The sequence below is a fragment of the Crinia signifera genome, chromosome 3, assembly GCF_055691185.1.
Source record: "Crinia signifera chromosome 3, ASM5569118v1, whole genome shotgun sequence".
In the NCBI taxonomy this organism is placed as follows: domain Eukaryota; kingdom Metazoa; phylum Chordata; class Amphibia; order Anura; family Myobatrachidae; genus Crinia; species Crinia signifera.
This window is the reverse complement of record NC_139219.1, coordinates 224,659,008-224,674,383: the sequence shown is the minus strand read 5'-3', so window position 1 is coordinate 224,674,383 and position 15,376 is coordinate 224,659,008. Positions and strand designations below refer to the sequence as shown.

At 46.2% G+C, this 15,376-nt stretch overlaps 1 long non-coding RNA gene across 1 annotated transcript in view; it reads right to left on the bottom strand.

The window, feature by feature from the left end:
• Positions 1-441: 441 nt before the first annotated feature.
• The window catches only part of LOC146062661 (uncharacterized), a 143,005-nt gene continuing 128,070 nt past the window's right edge, over positions 442-15,376 (bottom strand). Inside the window, exon 3 of the long non-coding RNA XR_014471454.1 lies at positions 442-575. This is a non-coding gene — a long non-coding RNA (uncharacterized LOC146062661). The remainder of the gene's footprint in view (positions 576-15,376) is intronic.

Sequence of the window (15,376 nt, the reverse complement as noted above, 5' to 3'; positions counted from 1 at the left end):
TCCTGCTGGAGCCGAGGATGGGACTAATCTAAAAGACTGCAGCATGTAGTGAGTTCCAGGACTATGCAGCAACAGGGAGAAGAGGAAACAAAGGCAGAGCAGCAGTTGGGAGGGACAGGGCTGTCGAATGGCACTGAGGGTGTGTCTAGCTATGTACACAATGTGTGTGTACAGTAATATATATATATATATATATATATATATATATGGATTCGGGGGTCCGGCACTCCAAATTAATAACTGAAATAATGGCACTGGTGCCCTCACTGAAGTGGTAATACCGCTGTTGTACATGGATGCGGGGGTGCGGCACTCAGCTTTACAGACGTCCACTCGGGGAGGCAGTGGTTAACGACGTTTCAGTTTATTTCTTCAAACTGTTTTTAAGTCATATCAAATGTATATAAACAAACATGCAACATGTATACTTACAACCCTGCTAGTGAGTAGCGTGGTGTTGCGCGCCGGCGGGGGACCGCTTCTCCGCCCTGCCGCCGCCAGTCTGGATGACGTCACCTCACCGGGCGTCGGGATCCACGCTACAGAGCATACCTGTTACCATGGTAACCTGGACGCTGTGAACACATAGAGATAAAACACCGTGAATAGTGAATGAAAAACAAGGCATTAAGAATGCGCGTCTGAGACACTCTCATATGCAATATGCAAGGCAATATACATAAATCAACAGTATAAGGTTAATTACATGTGCAATATGTCAACAAGGATTTAGGAACATATTATGATAAATATGATGCCTCGGGATTCAATGAAAGCATCCATAGGAGATGCCCTCATTTAACCCCTTAGGAGCAATAACATCTAGTCATGGATCCATCAACTTTCAAATTGTAATAGTTTAAGCCCTCTGTCACCTCCTTTAATCGATGGAGGTACTGTATCTATCATCCTGTATCTCAGGGTGTTCAGGGGGTGTTGATGGACCGCAAAATGGCGGGCCACCGGTTGTTCGCTGGAACCACTTTCTATGGCAAGACGAATGGCAGAACGGTGGGCTGTCATTCTGTCTGGAAGCCTTTTCTATGGCAAGACGAATGGCAGAACGGTGGGCTGTCATTCTGTCTTTATATATATATATATATATATATATATATATACACACACACACACACACAGTTGTGCTCGTAAATTTACATACGCTAGCAGAATTTGTGATTTTCTGGCCATTTGTCAGAAAATAAGAAATGATAACTCACAAACTTCTTTCACTCATGGTTAGTGGTTGGGTGAAGCCATTTATTGTCAAACAACTGTGTTTACTATTTTTAAATCATTATGACAACAGAAACTACCCAAATGACCCTGAAAAAGTTTACATACCCCAGTTCTTAATACCGTGTATTGCCCCCTTTAACATTAATGACAGGCATGAAGTCTTTTGTGGTAGTTGTGGATGAGGCTCTTTATTTTCTCAGATGGTAAAGCTGCCCATTCTTCTTGGCAAAACGCATCCAGTTCCTGTAAATTCTTGGGCTGTCTTGCATGAACTGCACGTTTGAGATCTCCCCAGAGTGGCTCAATGATATTGAGGTCAGGATACTGGAAGTGGCCACTCCAGAACCTTCACTTTTTTCTGCTGTAGCCAATGACAGGTCAACTTGGCCCTGTGTTTTGGAACATTGTCATTTTATAACGTCCAAGTCAGAGGCGTAGCTAGCATGGAACCAGTGGAGCTCAAGCTCCAGGCAGGTGGGGGTCCACTGGCAGTGTGTGCTACAGTATATGTATTGTTGTAGGTATGCTGCATGAGTTTATATGCTGTGTGTGGGTTTTGTGTGTATGCATGCTATTTGTATATTTGTAGGTATCCTGCATGTGTATGTATGCTGAATTTATGTATGTATGTTGTGTGTCTGTGTATGTGTATATATGTATGCTGTGTGTATGACTTTATGCTGTATGTATGTATGTATTCCAGTGCCTTTGTAGCTCACACATCCCCAAAACATCAGCGATCCACCTCCATGTTTTACAGTAGGAATGGTGTACCTTTCATCATAGGCCTTGGTGACGCCTCTCCAAGTGTAACGTTTATGGTTGTGGCCAAACAGTTCAATTTTTTGGTCTCATCACTCCAAATGACTTTGTTCCAGAAGTTATGAGGCTTATCTCTGTGCTGTTTGGAGTATTGTAAGCAGGATGCTTTGTGGCATTTATGTAGTAATGGCTTTCTTCTGGCGACTCGACCATGCAGCCCATTTTTCTTCAAATGCCTCATTATTATGCATCTTGAAACCACACCAGTTTTTTTTTCAGAGAGTCCTGTATTTCAGCTGAAGTTATTTGTGTATTTTTCTTTGCATCCCGAACAAGTTTCCTTGCAGTTGTGGCTGAAATTTTTGTTGGTCTACCTGACCATGATTTAGGGGGAAATTTACCAATATGAAAAACCTAGTTTTTCGTATTGGTTGTTTCCCTACGACTGCATACGACTGTTTAAGTCGTATGCAAAGTCGTGTTCCGGAGGGGGATTTACAAAGCAGTCAGATACGACTGCTTTGTAACCCTCCGATGGTGTAATGATTCGTATTAGCGGCCGTATATACGGCCGCTAATACGAATTATTTCTAGCAGTCTGCACGGATCAAGTCAGATCCGTGCAGGCTGCAAGGTGTAAAAAAAATAGAAAAATAAATAAATAAAAAAAAAAAACGGCGTGGGGTCCCCCCCACAGCCATAACCAGCACCAGGCTGAAGGAGCCGGGGCCGGTAATTAAAAATCAGGGAGCCCGACAAATAGGGGTTCCCCGATTTTTAACAACCAGCCCCAGGCTCCAGGTCCGGGGCTGGTTCCCAAAATACGGGGGACAAAATGAGTAGGGGTCCCCCGTATTTTAAGAACCAGCCCCAGGCACAACCAGCCGGCAGGGTAATGTCACAGCCGGGGGACACTTATAATATAAGGTCCCGCGGCCAAAACATTCTCCCTACCGACCAGTCAGCCTGGCCAGGGGCCCTGGGGGAGTGGGGACCCCCCCAATAAAGGGGTCCCCCCCCTCCAGGACTTACCTGACCAGGCTGAAGCCTGGTGCTGTCCTCGATGCCCCTGGGCGGTGGGCATCGAGCTGATAAATGTTGTAAAAAATAGATAAACCATTGTTTTTTACTGTGGCACTACAAGTGCCAGCAAGCCTCCCCAGCAAGCTGGGACTTGGAGAACCACAAGTCCCAGCCTGCTGGGCATTAAAGGGCCCGCTGGCACTTGTAGTTCTACAGTTAAAAAAATAGTGCACAAAACACACTGACACACTTTTAAAATAAAACTTTATTACACACAAAGCTCACACACACTAATACTTACCTATCTTCTCTCCGTAGGTAGCCCTGATGTCCTGTGTCGGCGTCTTCTGGTCCTGTGTCGTCTTCTTCCTCCATGTCGACGTCGCTGTCGGCGATGGTGTCCCCGTCCGGATCCGAAGAAATCCATTTGGGAAGCTGTGGAAGGAAACCATACTCACCTGTCCCAGCGCGACGTAGTCCAGGTAAGGGTCTTTGCAAAAAAATAAACCGAAAACCCCGAAACCAAACCGGACACGACGGAGACGCACGGTGTGTTTGTTTACATCGTGCGGCTCCGCCTCCCGAATGCCGCTATTGGCCGCTAGGCCGCAAGGCGGCCAATAGCGGCATTCGGGAGGCGGAGCCGCACGATGTAAACACACCGTGCGTCTCCGTCGTGTCCGGTTTGGTTTCGGGGTTTTCGGTTTATTTTTTTGCAAAGACCCTTACCTGGACTACGTCGCGCTGGGACAGGTGAGTATGGTTTCCTTCCACAGCTTCCCAAATGGATTTCTTCGGATCCGGACGGGGACACCATCGCCGACAGCGACGTCGACATGGAGGAAGAAGACGACACAGGACCAGAAGACGCCGACACAGGACATCAGGGCTACCTACGGAGAGAAGATAGGTAAGTATTAGTGTGTGTGGGCTTTGTGTGTAATAAAGTTTTATTTTAAAAGTGTGTCAGTGTGTTTTGTGCACTATTTTTTTAACTGTAGAACTACAAGTGCCAGCGGGCCCTTTAATGCCCAGCAGGCTGGGACTTGTGGTTCTCCAAGTCCCAGCTTGCTGGGGAGGCTTGCTGGCACTTGTAGTGCCACAGTAAAAAACAATGGTTTATCTATTTTTTACAACATTTATCAGCTCGATGCCCACCGCCCAGGGGCATCGAGGACAGCACCAGGCTTCAGCCTGGTCAGGTAAGTCCTGGAGGGGGGGGACCCCTTTATTGGGGGGGTCCCCACTCCCCCAGGGCCCCTGGCCAGGCTGACTGGTCGGTAGGGAGAATGTTTTGGCCGCGGGACCTTATATTATAAGTGTCCCCCGGCTGTGACATTACCCTGCCGGCTGGTTGTGCCTGGGGCTGGTTCTTAAAATACGGGGGACCCCTACTCATTTTGTCCCCCGTATTTTGGGAACCAGCCCCGGACCTGGAGCCTGGGGCTGGTTGTTAAAAATCGGGGAACCCCTATTTGTCGGGCTCCCTGATTTTTAATTACCGGCCCGGCTCCTTCAGCCTGGTGCTGGTTATGGCTGTGGGGGGGACCCCACGCCGTTTTTTTTTTTTATTTATTTATTTTTCTATTTTTTTTACACTGAAGCCTGCACGGATCTGACTGATCCGTGCAGGCTAAAACGCAAATAGAACAGGAAAATGGTGTTCTATTTTCCTGTCGTATTTGCGTGGGTGTTTCACACCACTAAGCAGCCGTATTGTCAGTACGGCTGCTTAGTAAATCAGAAACCACCATTCTTTTGAATGGTGATTTCTGTCGTATTCTATCGATGGTGTAGACATTCGTATTTGTAACTACAAATACGAATGTTCCATCTTTAGGACTACGAATTGTTGTATTTTTGGGATTGTAAATCCCGAAAATACAAATTCGTAAAAAAAAGGTGTATTTCTCCCTACGAATACACCTTTTTTCTACGAATCCATTTTGGTAAATGTCCCCCTTAGTTTCCACAGAATCCCTTATTATCCACTTCTTAATTAGAGTTTGAACACTGCTTATTGGCATTCTCAATTGCTTGGATATCTTTTTATATCCCTTTCCTGTTTTATTCAGTTAAATTACCTTTTCCCGCAGATCCTATGACAATTCTTTTGCTTTCCCCATGACTCAGAATCCAGACACGTCAGTGCAGCACTGGATAAAAGATGCAAGGGTCTTTCAGGAGACCAGAAACTCACTGACCTTTTATGCGCACACACTGATTATAAGCAAACAGATACCTTTAGTAGCCATTTAAACCCGTTTGTGTCAACTTGTGTGAATGTTATCAGGTCAAAATCTCCAGGGTATGTAAACTTTTGATCAGGGTCATTTGGGTAGTTTCTGTTGTCATTATGATTTAAAAAGCGTAAACACAGTTGTTTGACAATAAATGGCTTTACTCAACCACTAACCATGAGTGAAAGAAAAGTTTGTGAGTTATCATTCATATTCTCTGACAAATGGCCAGAAAATCACAAATTCTGCTAGGGTATGTAAACTTATGAGCACAACTATATGACAACCTGAGGCTTTTACATAATATTCAACTCATATAACACATATACATAATCTAAAACAAATATTAAAATACATAATCACAAACTACATCATGATTACAAACAAGTATAAATCAAACATATTTTATAAAAATTGGTAATATGTTTTAACCCATTCAAAATATCGGATTACATATATTTCCATCACAACATATGTGTATTCATAAAAAAACAACAAATAAATACTCAAGCTCTTAAAAAAAGGGGTAATTTCATAACCCTCATTTAACCCAACTGGTGCCAGTGTGTTTAAACTGAGTATCCAGAAAGTTTCTCTTTTCAAGAGATCCTGATCTCTACCTCCCCCCGACTCTGATGGACTATCTCTAAACCTTTTACTTTTAGGCTAGCTGGATCCCCATTATGACACTGTTTAAAGTGTCTCGGAACACTATGATTTTTAATATTACGTATGTGCTCCAAAACACGTATTTTTAAAGTCGCTTTGTCTTCCCAACATAAAAAATACCGCATCCACATACCAACCTATAAACCACATATGTGGAATTACAGTTAATAAAATGTTTAACACACATATTATCTTTTATACGGGTACCCTTTTCAATGTGAGAACACACCTTACACGTTCCACAGAGGAAACATATTAAACAAGTTTCTAGAAGGTTTACTACTGACCATATTTTAATTGACTCTTGGCGACCATAGATTTAACCGTGTTAGACCTTTTATAAACTATTCTAAGTCTATCCTTTATGTGAGCCTTCAAAATCGGATCCAATTTCAATATATGCCAATTTTTTTCTAGGATCTTGTTAATTTCTCTCTGCTTATCATTATATTTTATAATAAATAAGCAATCCACTTGATCACCCTCTGCGGTAATTTCCTGATTTCTTTCTTTGTATTTCAGTATTTCCTCTCTTTACTCCGAGCTCGCTCTAATAAGGGCTGACTGTACAATACTTAATGGGTATCCCCGTTCTCTAAAATGAGTCAAATATGTTCCAGACTTGAACAATTCCGCCGCAGTCTTAAAAACTGCGAATATGGAATATTATCTTTCCAAAATCTTAAATGGCCACTTGAATTTTCCAAATAACTATTACTATCGTCATTTTTGAAAAATGTCGACGTTTCTATTGAAGCTCTGTTTCTGGACTTCCCTATTAATTTATGATTGCCATCACCTGTGTTGAGCAGGTTAAGTGATCATAATGGTGTCTCAGCACAGGTGATGGTAATTCTAGATTAGAAGAGAAGTCCAGGAACAGAGCATTGTATACCTCCTGGAGAGGGTCATTTTGGGAGGTATGTAGTGATGTTGTGCAGGGTATAGGGCGATAGAGTGTTGTGATGTAGTGCAGAGTATAGGGGCATGTAGTGTAGTGATGTAGTGCAGCTTATAGGGAGAATAGTGTAGTGCTGCAGTGCAGGGTATAGAGAGAAGTAGTGTAATGATGCAGTGCATGGGATAGGGGAATGTAGTGTAGTGATCAAGTGCAGGCTATAGGAGGATGTAGAGTAGTTATGTAGTGTAGCATATGCAGACACACAGTAAAGCATGTGGGGGACACGCTATGAGGGGGCCATATGACAGATGCTTAGGGAATTTGGGCACACAGTTAGGCATGTGGGGAAAATGCTGTTGTAGAGGGGAGATGTCAGGAAAAACTGGGGGCATTTAGGACACACAGTTAGACATTTGGGGAACACATTTGTAGATGTGTGACAACGAAATTAGGACATAAATATAATACAGGTCTTTACTCAGCATGAGCCAGACACAAAGTGAAAGTAACAGGAGACAAACACGAAGTGAGTCACTTCAGCGTTACATCATCTCCCATGATGCACATCATGCATTTACTGTACATCTCCCATTGCAAACTGGAAGGATGCAGAACATAGCTGATACAAATGCAACAATGTGACAATGTTAGGCGTGAGCAAAAGAAAATACATTATACAATAAAGTATTGGAACTTTGGTTGGGTTTGGGCACACAGCTTTTTTTTTATTTTCATTAAAACAAGGGGGACAGCTCCCCTAGACTGATATGGGACACTAGGTAACATAGCTGTACTGATATGGGACACTGGGCAGCACAGCTGGACTGATACTGGGCAGCCCTGCAGTCAAAATATATATATTTTTTTCAGACAGCCCCTTAGTTGTCCCCCACAGCAGTCCCATATATCAGCTGCCCTTAGTAGTGCCCCCATAATAGTACTCTTAGTAATGCCCTCTTAGTAGTTGAACCTTCAGTAGTTCTCCTTTGTATAGTTTCCCCCACAGTAGTTCCCCCTTAGCAGTTGTACCCTGGCCGTTAATAGTTTCCAGCTCAGTAGTTCCTCCTTTGTAGTTGTACAGTTTTCCAACAGTAGTCCCCCCTTAGTAGTTGTACCCTGGCCTTCACTAGTTTCCCAGTAGTAGATGTACCTTCTCTTTTTCCCCATCAGTAGTTGTCCCCCTTAAGCAGCCCCTATTTTGTTATGCACCCCATTAGTTTATCCCCATTAGTTTGTCCCCCATTTGTTTCTCCCTGCAGCCCCCATAGCTTTCCAGTCTGCAGACAGCACCGACACATCCGTGCTGTCTGAATTTCAAATATGAACTGTAGATGGCACCCGAAGCCGAGACTTATATAGAAACCAGGTCTCGTGAGAATCCGACTGCAGGAAGATGTCGTTCGGCCTCATTTCTGGCTTGGAAACATGGCGGGACGGAAGCGAACAGCTCGGATGCCCCTCAGATCAGGTAAGTTAGGATGACAATTCCTAATCTAAAAAGGGGAAACTAGTATAATTTGACAGATATTAATTAACAATTTGTAAAAACAAAAACAAAATAGTAAACATAAAATGGATACGTGTGCTGTTAGATTTGAAACCAATAGAAATGCATCCAAAACATAGAAACGGCTGCATGTTGTTAGGGAGTGATTTGTGTGTTCCCGTGGTTAGGACACAATCAGGTGTGGATATTTAATCATTTGTGTTAGTAATGATTGCTCATCCGAAGATCTTGGAGTTTATTCACTAACACACATGGCCCAGGACACTTTTTGCTACACATGTTTTTTGTGTGGCCCGCTGCAAATATATTTGTAGGTGTGCGAAAACTCCTCCCTGCGGTCTTTGTGCACACCCTCTATGTATACTTATATTCACGCCCTCTTCGCAGGTATCCGAAGCCTCGCCCACAGAAACACCCAGTGTCGGACTGGGGCATGAAGGGCCCACCAGGGAAATGCACTCACAGGGGCCCACCAAGGGCGTGGCTTTTTGAAGGGGTGTGGCCACCTGACCAGAGAGGAGTGGCTATACACTATGCGATTTTGGGCCAATTTCATTCGATAATCAGGCAAAATCGGGCCAAAATCGCAGGTGTGTAACATCTGATCCGTAAATCCCCCACCCTGATAATAAAGCACATAGGTCCCACAGATAATAATACAGCAAATAGCCCCCCCAGATATTACAGCACATAGGTCCTCCACACACAGATGATAGTAGAGCACGTAGGTCCCCCCACATATAATACAGCACATAGGTCCAGGGCCGTTTCTAGACAATTCAGCTCCCAGGGCGAAGAAATAAAAATGCCGCCCCCCCCCCAAATACATAACATGGCAGTGAAGAAATTGCGCGCGCCGCAGGCGCACCAAAATAGGGGGTTTGGCGTAATTCCCGCACTGAAGTTGGCGGGCTGAAAGCCACACAGTGACTTAGTACGCCTCACAGAAAAAGACCAAACACTACTTAAATCATTATACACTGTTTATGCCTGATACCAATTACACATTACGCCGCACACTGTGATGACAATTACACATTACGCCACGCACTGTGAAGTCAATTACATATTACGCCGCACACTGTGATGACAATTGCACAATATGTCGTACACATGATGCCCATGACATACTATATAACACTCCGCAATGCCCATGACATACTATATAACACTCCGCAATGCCCATGACATACTAAATAATACACCACAATGCCCATGACATACTAAATAACACACCGCAATGCCCATGACATACTAAATAACACACCGCAATGCCTATGACATACTATATAACACTCCGCAATGCCCATGACATACTATATAACACTCTGCAATGCCCATGACATACTATATAACACACTGCAATGCCCATGACATACTATATAACACACTGCAGTGCCTATGACATACTATATAACACACTGCAATGCCCATGACATACTATATAACACACTGCAATGCCCATGACATACTATATAACACACCGCAACGCCCATTACACATTTGACACATAAGTGCTACTTACCTACATGCTCAATGCCAGGGGCTTCATGCTCGATGCCAAGGGGATCTGAATTTGCTTGTTGCCAAGGTGGACAGAACTGTGCAGCGGCCTGCTCCCGGCCGGTATTTTCAATTCAGCGCACCGCCGGTGGTGTGCAGCAGGGAGGGAGGATGGTGTGCAGCAGGGAGGGAGGGTGGGAGCGGTGGTGTGTGCAGCAGGGAGGGAGGGTGGGAGCGGTGGTGATGTGCAACAGGGAGGGAGGGTGGGAGCGGTGGTGGTGTGCAACAGAGAGGGAGGGTGGTAGCGGTGGTGGTGTGCAACAGGGAGGGAGGGTGGGAGCGGTAGTGTGCAGCATGGAGGGAGCGGTAGTGTGCAGCAGGGAGGGTGGGTTGCAGTCATGTGCAGCAGGGTGGGTGCAGCAGGGTGGGTTGCAGCAGGGTGGGTGGGTGCAGCAGGGTTGCAGCTTGGAGCAGGGTGAGTAGGTGGGTGCAGCTTGGAGCAGGGTGGGTGGGTGCAGGGTGGGTGGGTGCAGCTTGGTGCAGGGTGGGTGGGTGCAGCAGGGTGGGTGGGTGCAGCAGGGTGGGTGGGTGCAGGGTGGGTAGGTGGGTGCAGCAGGGTGTGTAGGTGGGTGGGTGCAGGGTGGGTAGTTGGGTGGGTGCAGGGTGGGTAGGTGGATGTGTGCAGGGTGGGTAGGTGCAGCAGGGTGGGTAAGTGCAGGGTGGGTAGGTGGATGGGTGCAGGGTGGATAGGTCTGTGGGTGCAGGGTGGGTAGGTGCAGCAGGGTGGGTAGGTGCAGGGTGGGTAGGTGGATTGGTGCAGCTTGGAGCAGGGTGGGTGGGTGCAGCTTGCAGCAGGGTGGGTGGGTGAGCCAGCCGCCGGTTAGCTGCTCACTTCACCTCTCCCCCTGCCTGTGTTGCATGCTGCGTGCTGGGCCCTGAGTCCCCCGCTCCCCGATGTGTCTGGGAGAGACTCAGTGAGACGTGCTGCTGCTATGTAAAATTCACATCTCCCGCTGGACCGCTAGCCAATAGGCGCTCGCGGTCCAGCAGCCACCAGTTGATTGGCTGCTGGACCGCAAGCGCCCATTGGCTAGCGGTCCAGCGTGAGACGTGAATTTTACATGGCAGCAGCACGTCTCACTGCCCGCACCCTCCGCCTCCAGCTGCCCGCCCCGCCGCCTCCAGCTGCACGCCCCCCACCCTCCGCCTCCAGCTGCACGCCCCCCACCCTCCGCCTCCAGCTGCCTGCCCCGCCGCCGGGTAAGTCATCCGCTAGCTATTGACTACCCGGCGGCATATCATGTGAAGCGTTAGGCCCCGCCCCACTGTAAAAGTGGGCGGGGTCTTAGATGACAGGGGCCCACCGGGGAATCCCCCGGTTCCCCCCCAGGCCAGTCCGAGCCTGGGAACACCCTAACCACGCCTTAGTTTTGTTAGGTCGATTTTGGTGTCTTTTGGCTTGCACAACTGCAAATTTCTACTTACAAAGAACTTGGCACTTGCGCTTTGTGTATTTGATGCATTCACAGATGCTGAAAAAAGTGTCTAGGTTGACAGCTAATCAGTGCTGTCTTAATGGCATTGTGGGCCCTAGGCAAAGCAATGCACTGGGGCCCCTACTTAAGTAAAAAAAATATATAACATCCTGCAGTGTCTCTCTACCTGCTCTCAGCCATCCAGCAAATACCATGCTTACAGCCATTAAGTGTTTGGCTCCAGGACGGTAGAGAATGTTACCCGGCAGCTATGATTTTGTCGTATAATTCACAATCAAAGCAGCTAGGCAGCAATCTCTATTAGCTTTTCAAGAAACTCAGGGCACCAGCAAACCTATAATCGGAGGACCCTAGAATTGTGGGGTCCTGAGGCAGCTTCCCAGAAAGCCCATGCATTAAGATGGCCCTGCAGCTAATAGGTTGACACTATATGGAAAACACACACGACATAGAAAAAAAGGTTGACACAAGCAAGAGGTCCACATGGCAGTGTTCAACACATGGATAGGTGGAAATAAGTTTTTGCTAATTTTTTGCACTGATTAGGAATGGTAAAGTGTACCTTTGGCATTATTCTGGTTGACTCGCTCGGTCGCGAATTCGCTCCCTTGCGAGTCACCCAGACCCCGCCCGTCGAATGGTGGTATGCCCGCCCTCCATTCGTACGCCAGGTTCGTTCGTCTGGCATGCCAATGGGAACCTCCCCCATCTTCCGATGGTCACCGACCATCGAATGATATGAAAGGCACACGCATATGTATGAGGCACATATGAGCGAAGAAATGCAGTGGTATGGGCGAGCAGCTGACATCCGGCTATGTCAGCTGCCACCCCCCCCCCCCCCCTGCACCTGCCCCACAACAGCATTACCATATGTATGCCCAGTGCTTTCTTGGGAACACCCATGAAATAGTGGGCTTATGCATATGCTAATGCACCTGGCCAGCACCCCTCTCCACTCCCCGCTCAGTGAACAGATTTTTTGTCGAGTTTGCACGATCCCATCGTATGCACATATGCAGAAATGCAGCTGCGCATACGCAAAACATTGGTCCCCTGTGCGAATTCGTGCCCTATCGAGTGAAACAGAATAAGGCCCCAAGTGCAGTAGTAGCACAGTGAGACATCTTGCACGACACACGAAATCTACAAATTGACACTGAAAAAACATGAAAAACTCATGTCAACCTTTTCATGTGTCATCTCCATGTTGATATTTTGCTTTTGTCGACAATTTGTCTGTGTTGACCTTTTGCATTTCAATCATTTGGTTTCAACCTATTGACTGTTGACCTAAACACTGTTGACCTTTTATAACAGGGATAGGGAACCTTCGGCCCTTCAGCTGTTGTTGAACTACACATGCCAGCATGCCCTGCTACATTTTTGCTATTTGGCCATGCTAAAGGCTCCCCAGCCCTGTTTTATACCATAGCCGCTGTATATAATACCCACATTGAGATGGCAAGATCTTTACTCTAATTTGAATTTAAATGTGTTATGGGCTTCCAAGCATGTTTCTTAAATACATTCTGTACACTTTTAATGTGTTGAGCTAATAAAACCTATGTTTTGGCAGTATTTGTATATTACGGGGAAATTTGAGGAATTTCCCATTAACCACCTGTTTCATATAGAAAGGGGAAGTCCTGGCAATAAGTGCACTGGAAGGGAACAAATCTCTTGCATCTAACAATTCTTATTTACATTTTATTAAAGACATTTGCTGCTTTTTATCAATATTGTCTGGGTCTGCTCCTGGAAAGAAAACAACAGATATCTTTTCTTCAGTGAGTACAATGAATTGAATACAAAAAAAATCAGGGCTTGTTTTGAATCCATGTTGTCCGAGGCCCTGGTTTCTCAAAAGCAGACATCCTGGCAAAGGCCCTTATTCTGGTTCACTCGCAAAGGCAAATTCCTTCTCAAATGGACAAAACCATTTGAGAAGGATCAAGGGATTTAGGTGTCCCTGGACTGCTTACGGTCCTAGCCACAGTTTCTGAACTAAACAGTGAGTTATGAATGAACTTCAGGTCATACACAAGCGAGGATGTCCCTAGGTGACCAACGGTCTTACCCCTGCATATTGCAGCTTTACAGAAGCTACATATGGCGGGACAATTGTTGTCTGGATCTAGATAAAAATAATTCCAGATCAAAGAGGTGGATTTTTTTGGCCTTGTGCCCAGGCATGGCGACAGCCTTTTGCACCCCACGGACAACAACTGTCTTGCCTGGTGCCTCATTTACGTAAACCACATTACCATATGCAGCATCCTCTTCGTCAACTTCCTCCACAGCGCCAGCTACATCAATATCCTCCTCCTGGTGTACAAAATTGACACCTTTAATCTCAAAATCATGAACTGGACTGTGGGGGATCTTTCCAGCATATGCTGGAAGGAGCCACCTTTTCCCGTACAGTGATGGGAAGGTCAGGAATCGCAATCACCAATGCCCAATGCCGCTATCTGCAGGAATTGGTCACAATGTGCGCGAGACACTCATGAGCCCCGTTCCGCTGGAGCACTCTGCCACCCTCCGCTGCTCCACCATCTCGCCCGTAGCCCCCCGCACTCCCCCCTAACCCTGCCAATCTCCCTGAAGCGGAGACGGGCCGAGTGACTGGGACGTGCGAGCATGTGAGACGCTCTTGCATCCATCTGTATTGGCAAGTTTACATTTCTCCTCTAACGATTTACTTTTTTTTTTTAAAGTTACTGAACTTTGTCGTTTTAGATTTTACATGCCCTCTACGATGACATTGGGCATTGGCAGACGACGTTGCTGGCATTTCATGTTCTATGTCATGATTAGTGGCAGCAGCTTCAGCACTAGGAAGAAGTGGTTCTTGTTCTTTCACTATTTTATCCTCCAATTTTTGGTTCTCCATTATCTTTCTGGGGTATCACTGGACTGGAATTATGCAGCATTATCACTGGATGACTGGCCTATACAGCACTACAACTGGACTGTCCTATACAGCACTATCACTGGACTGGTCCAACTATGGTCACAAGGTGCATGGCCTACATCACAAAACGTACCAGGAAAGACTAAAAGATCTTAATATGTATACTTTAGAGCAGAGAAGGGAAAGGGGGGACATGATAGAAACTTTCAAATATATTAAGGGTTTCAACAAGGTACAGGTGGGAGACATTCTTCACAGGAAGAGGAGCAGCAGAACACGAGGACATGCACTGACACTAGAGGGAGGAAGATTCAGGGGAAATGTGAGGAAGAATTTTTTCACAGAAAGAGTAGTAGATAAGTGGAATAGCCAACCATCAGAGGTGGTAGATGCAAATACAGTAGTACAATTTAAACATGCTTGGGATAAGCATATTGATATCCTTACAAAAAAATAAGGATCAAATATGGTTTGAGGTAACATGTTTTAAAAAAGGGGCAGACTAGATGGGCCAAGTGGTTCTTATCTGCCGTCAAATTCTATGTTTTTATGTTTCTAACTAATATCAGCGGGACAGCGGGCGGGTGAGCAGGCTGGCGTGTGCGCAGGCGGCCTGGACACACGCTGCCTCTTAGACTCTTCTAGTCCCTCCTAGTCTAGAAGATGGCATACGGCCACCAGCCTCTTTATAGGGTCCAGATCTCGCAAGATCCGACAGTGGGATCTTGCGTGGTCCGGACTCCCGCGTTCCGAGTCTAGGCCGGAATTCCCGAACAGGCTCAGAGCGCAAGTTTGGATTGGAGGTGTCTGGGGGTGTCCGGATTGCCCCAATCCGAACTTGAACATCCCTAATAAAAACGGTGGGTGCACCCATGGAAACACAGGGCAGACACCTGCTTTGGACAGGCGGGTGACCTCATATAACATCAGCACCTGCCCAAAATTCATTAGACAGCGACCATCTGAAAAGTACTGTAAGTATAGAATACTATTCAGACCAAAGGCTGGAAAAATAATTGTATGTGAACAACCATAAAATGATTTCCCTCCGTGCGTCCGCATGCGAGCTGATGTGTAAGCTTACACATCCACTTGCATGCTAGTGCAGGGATCTTGGCAGGG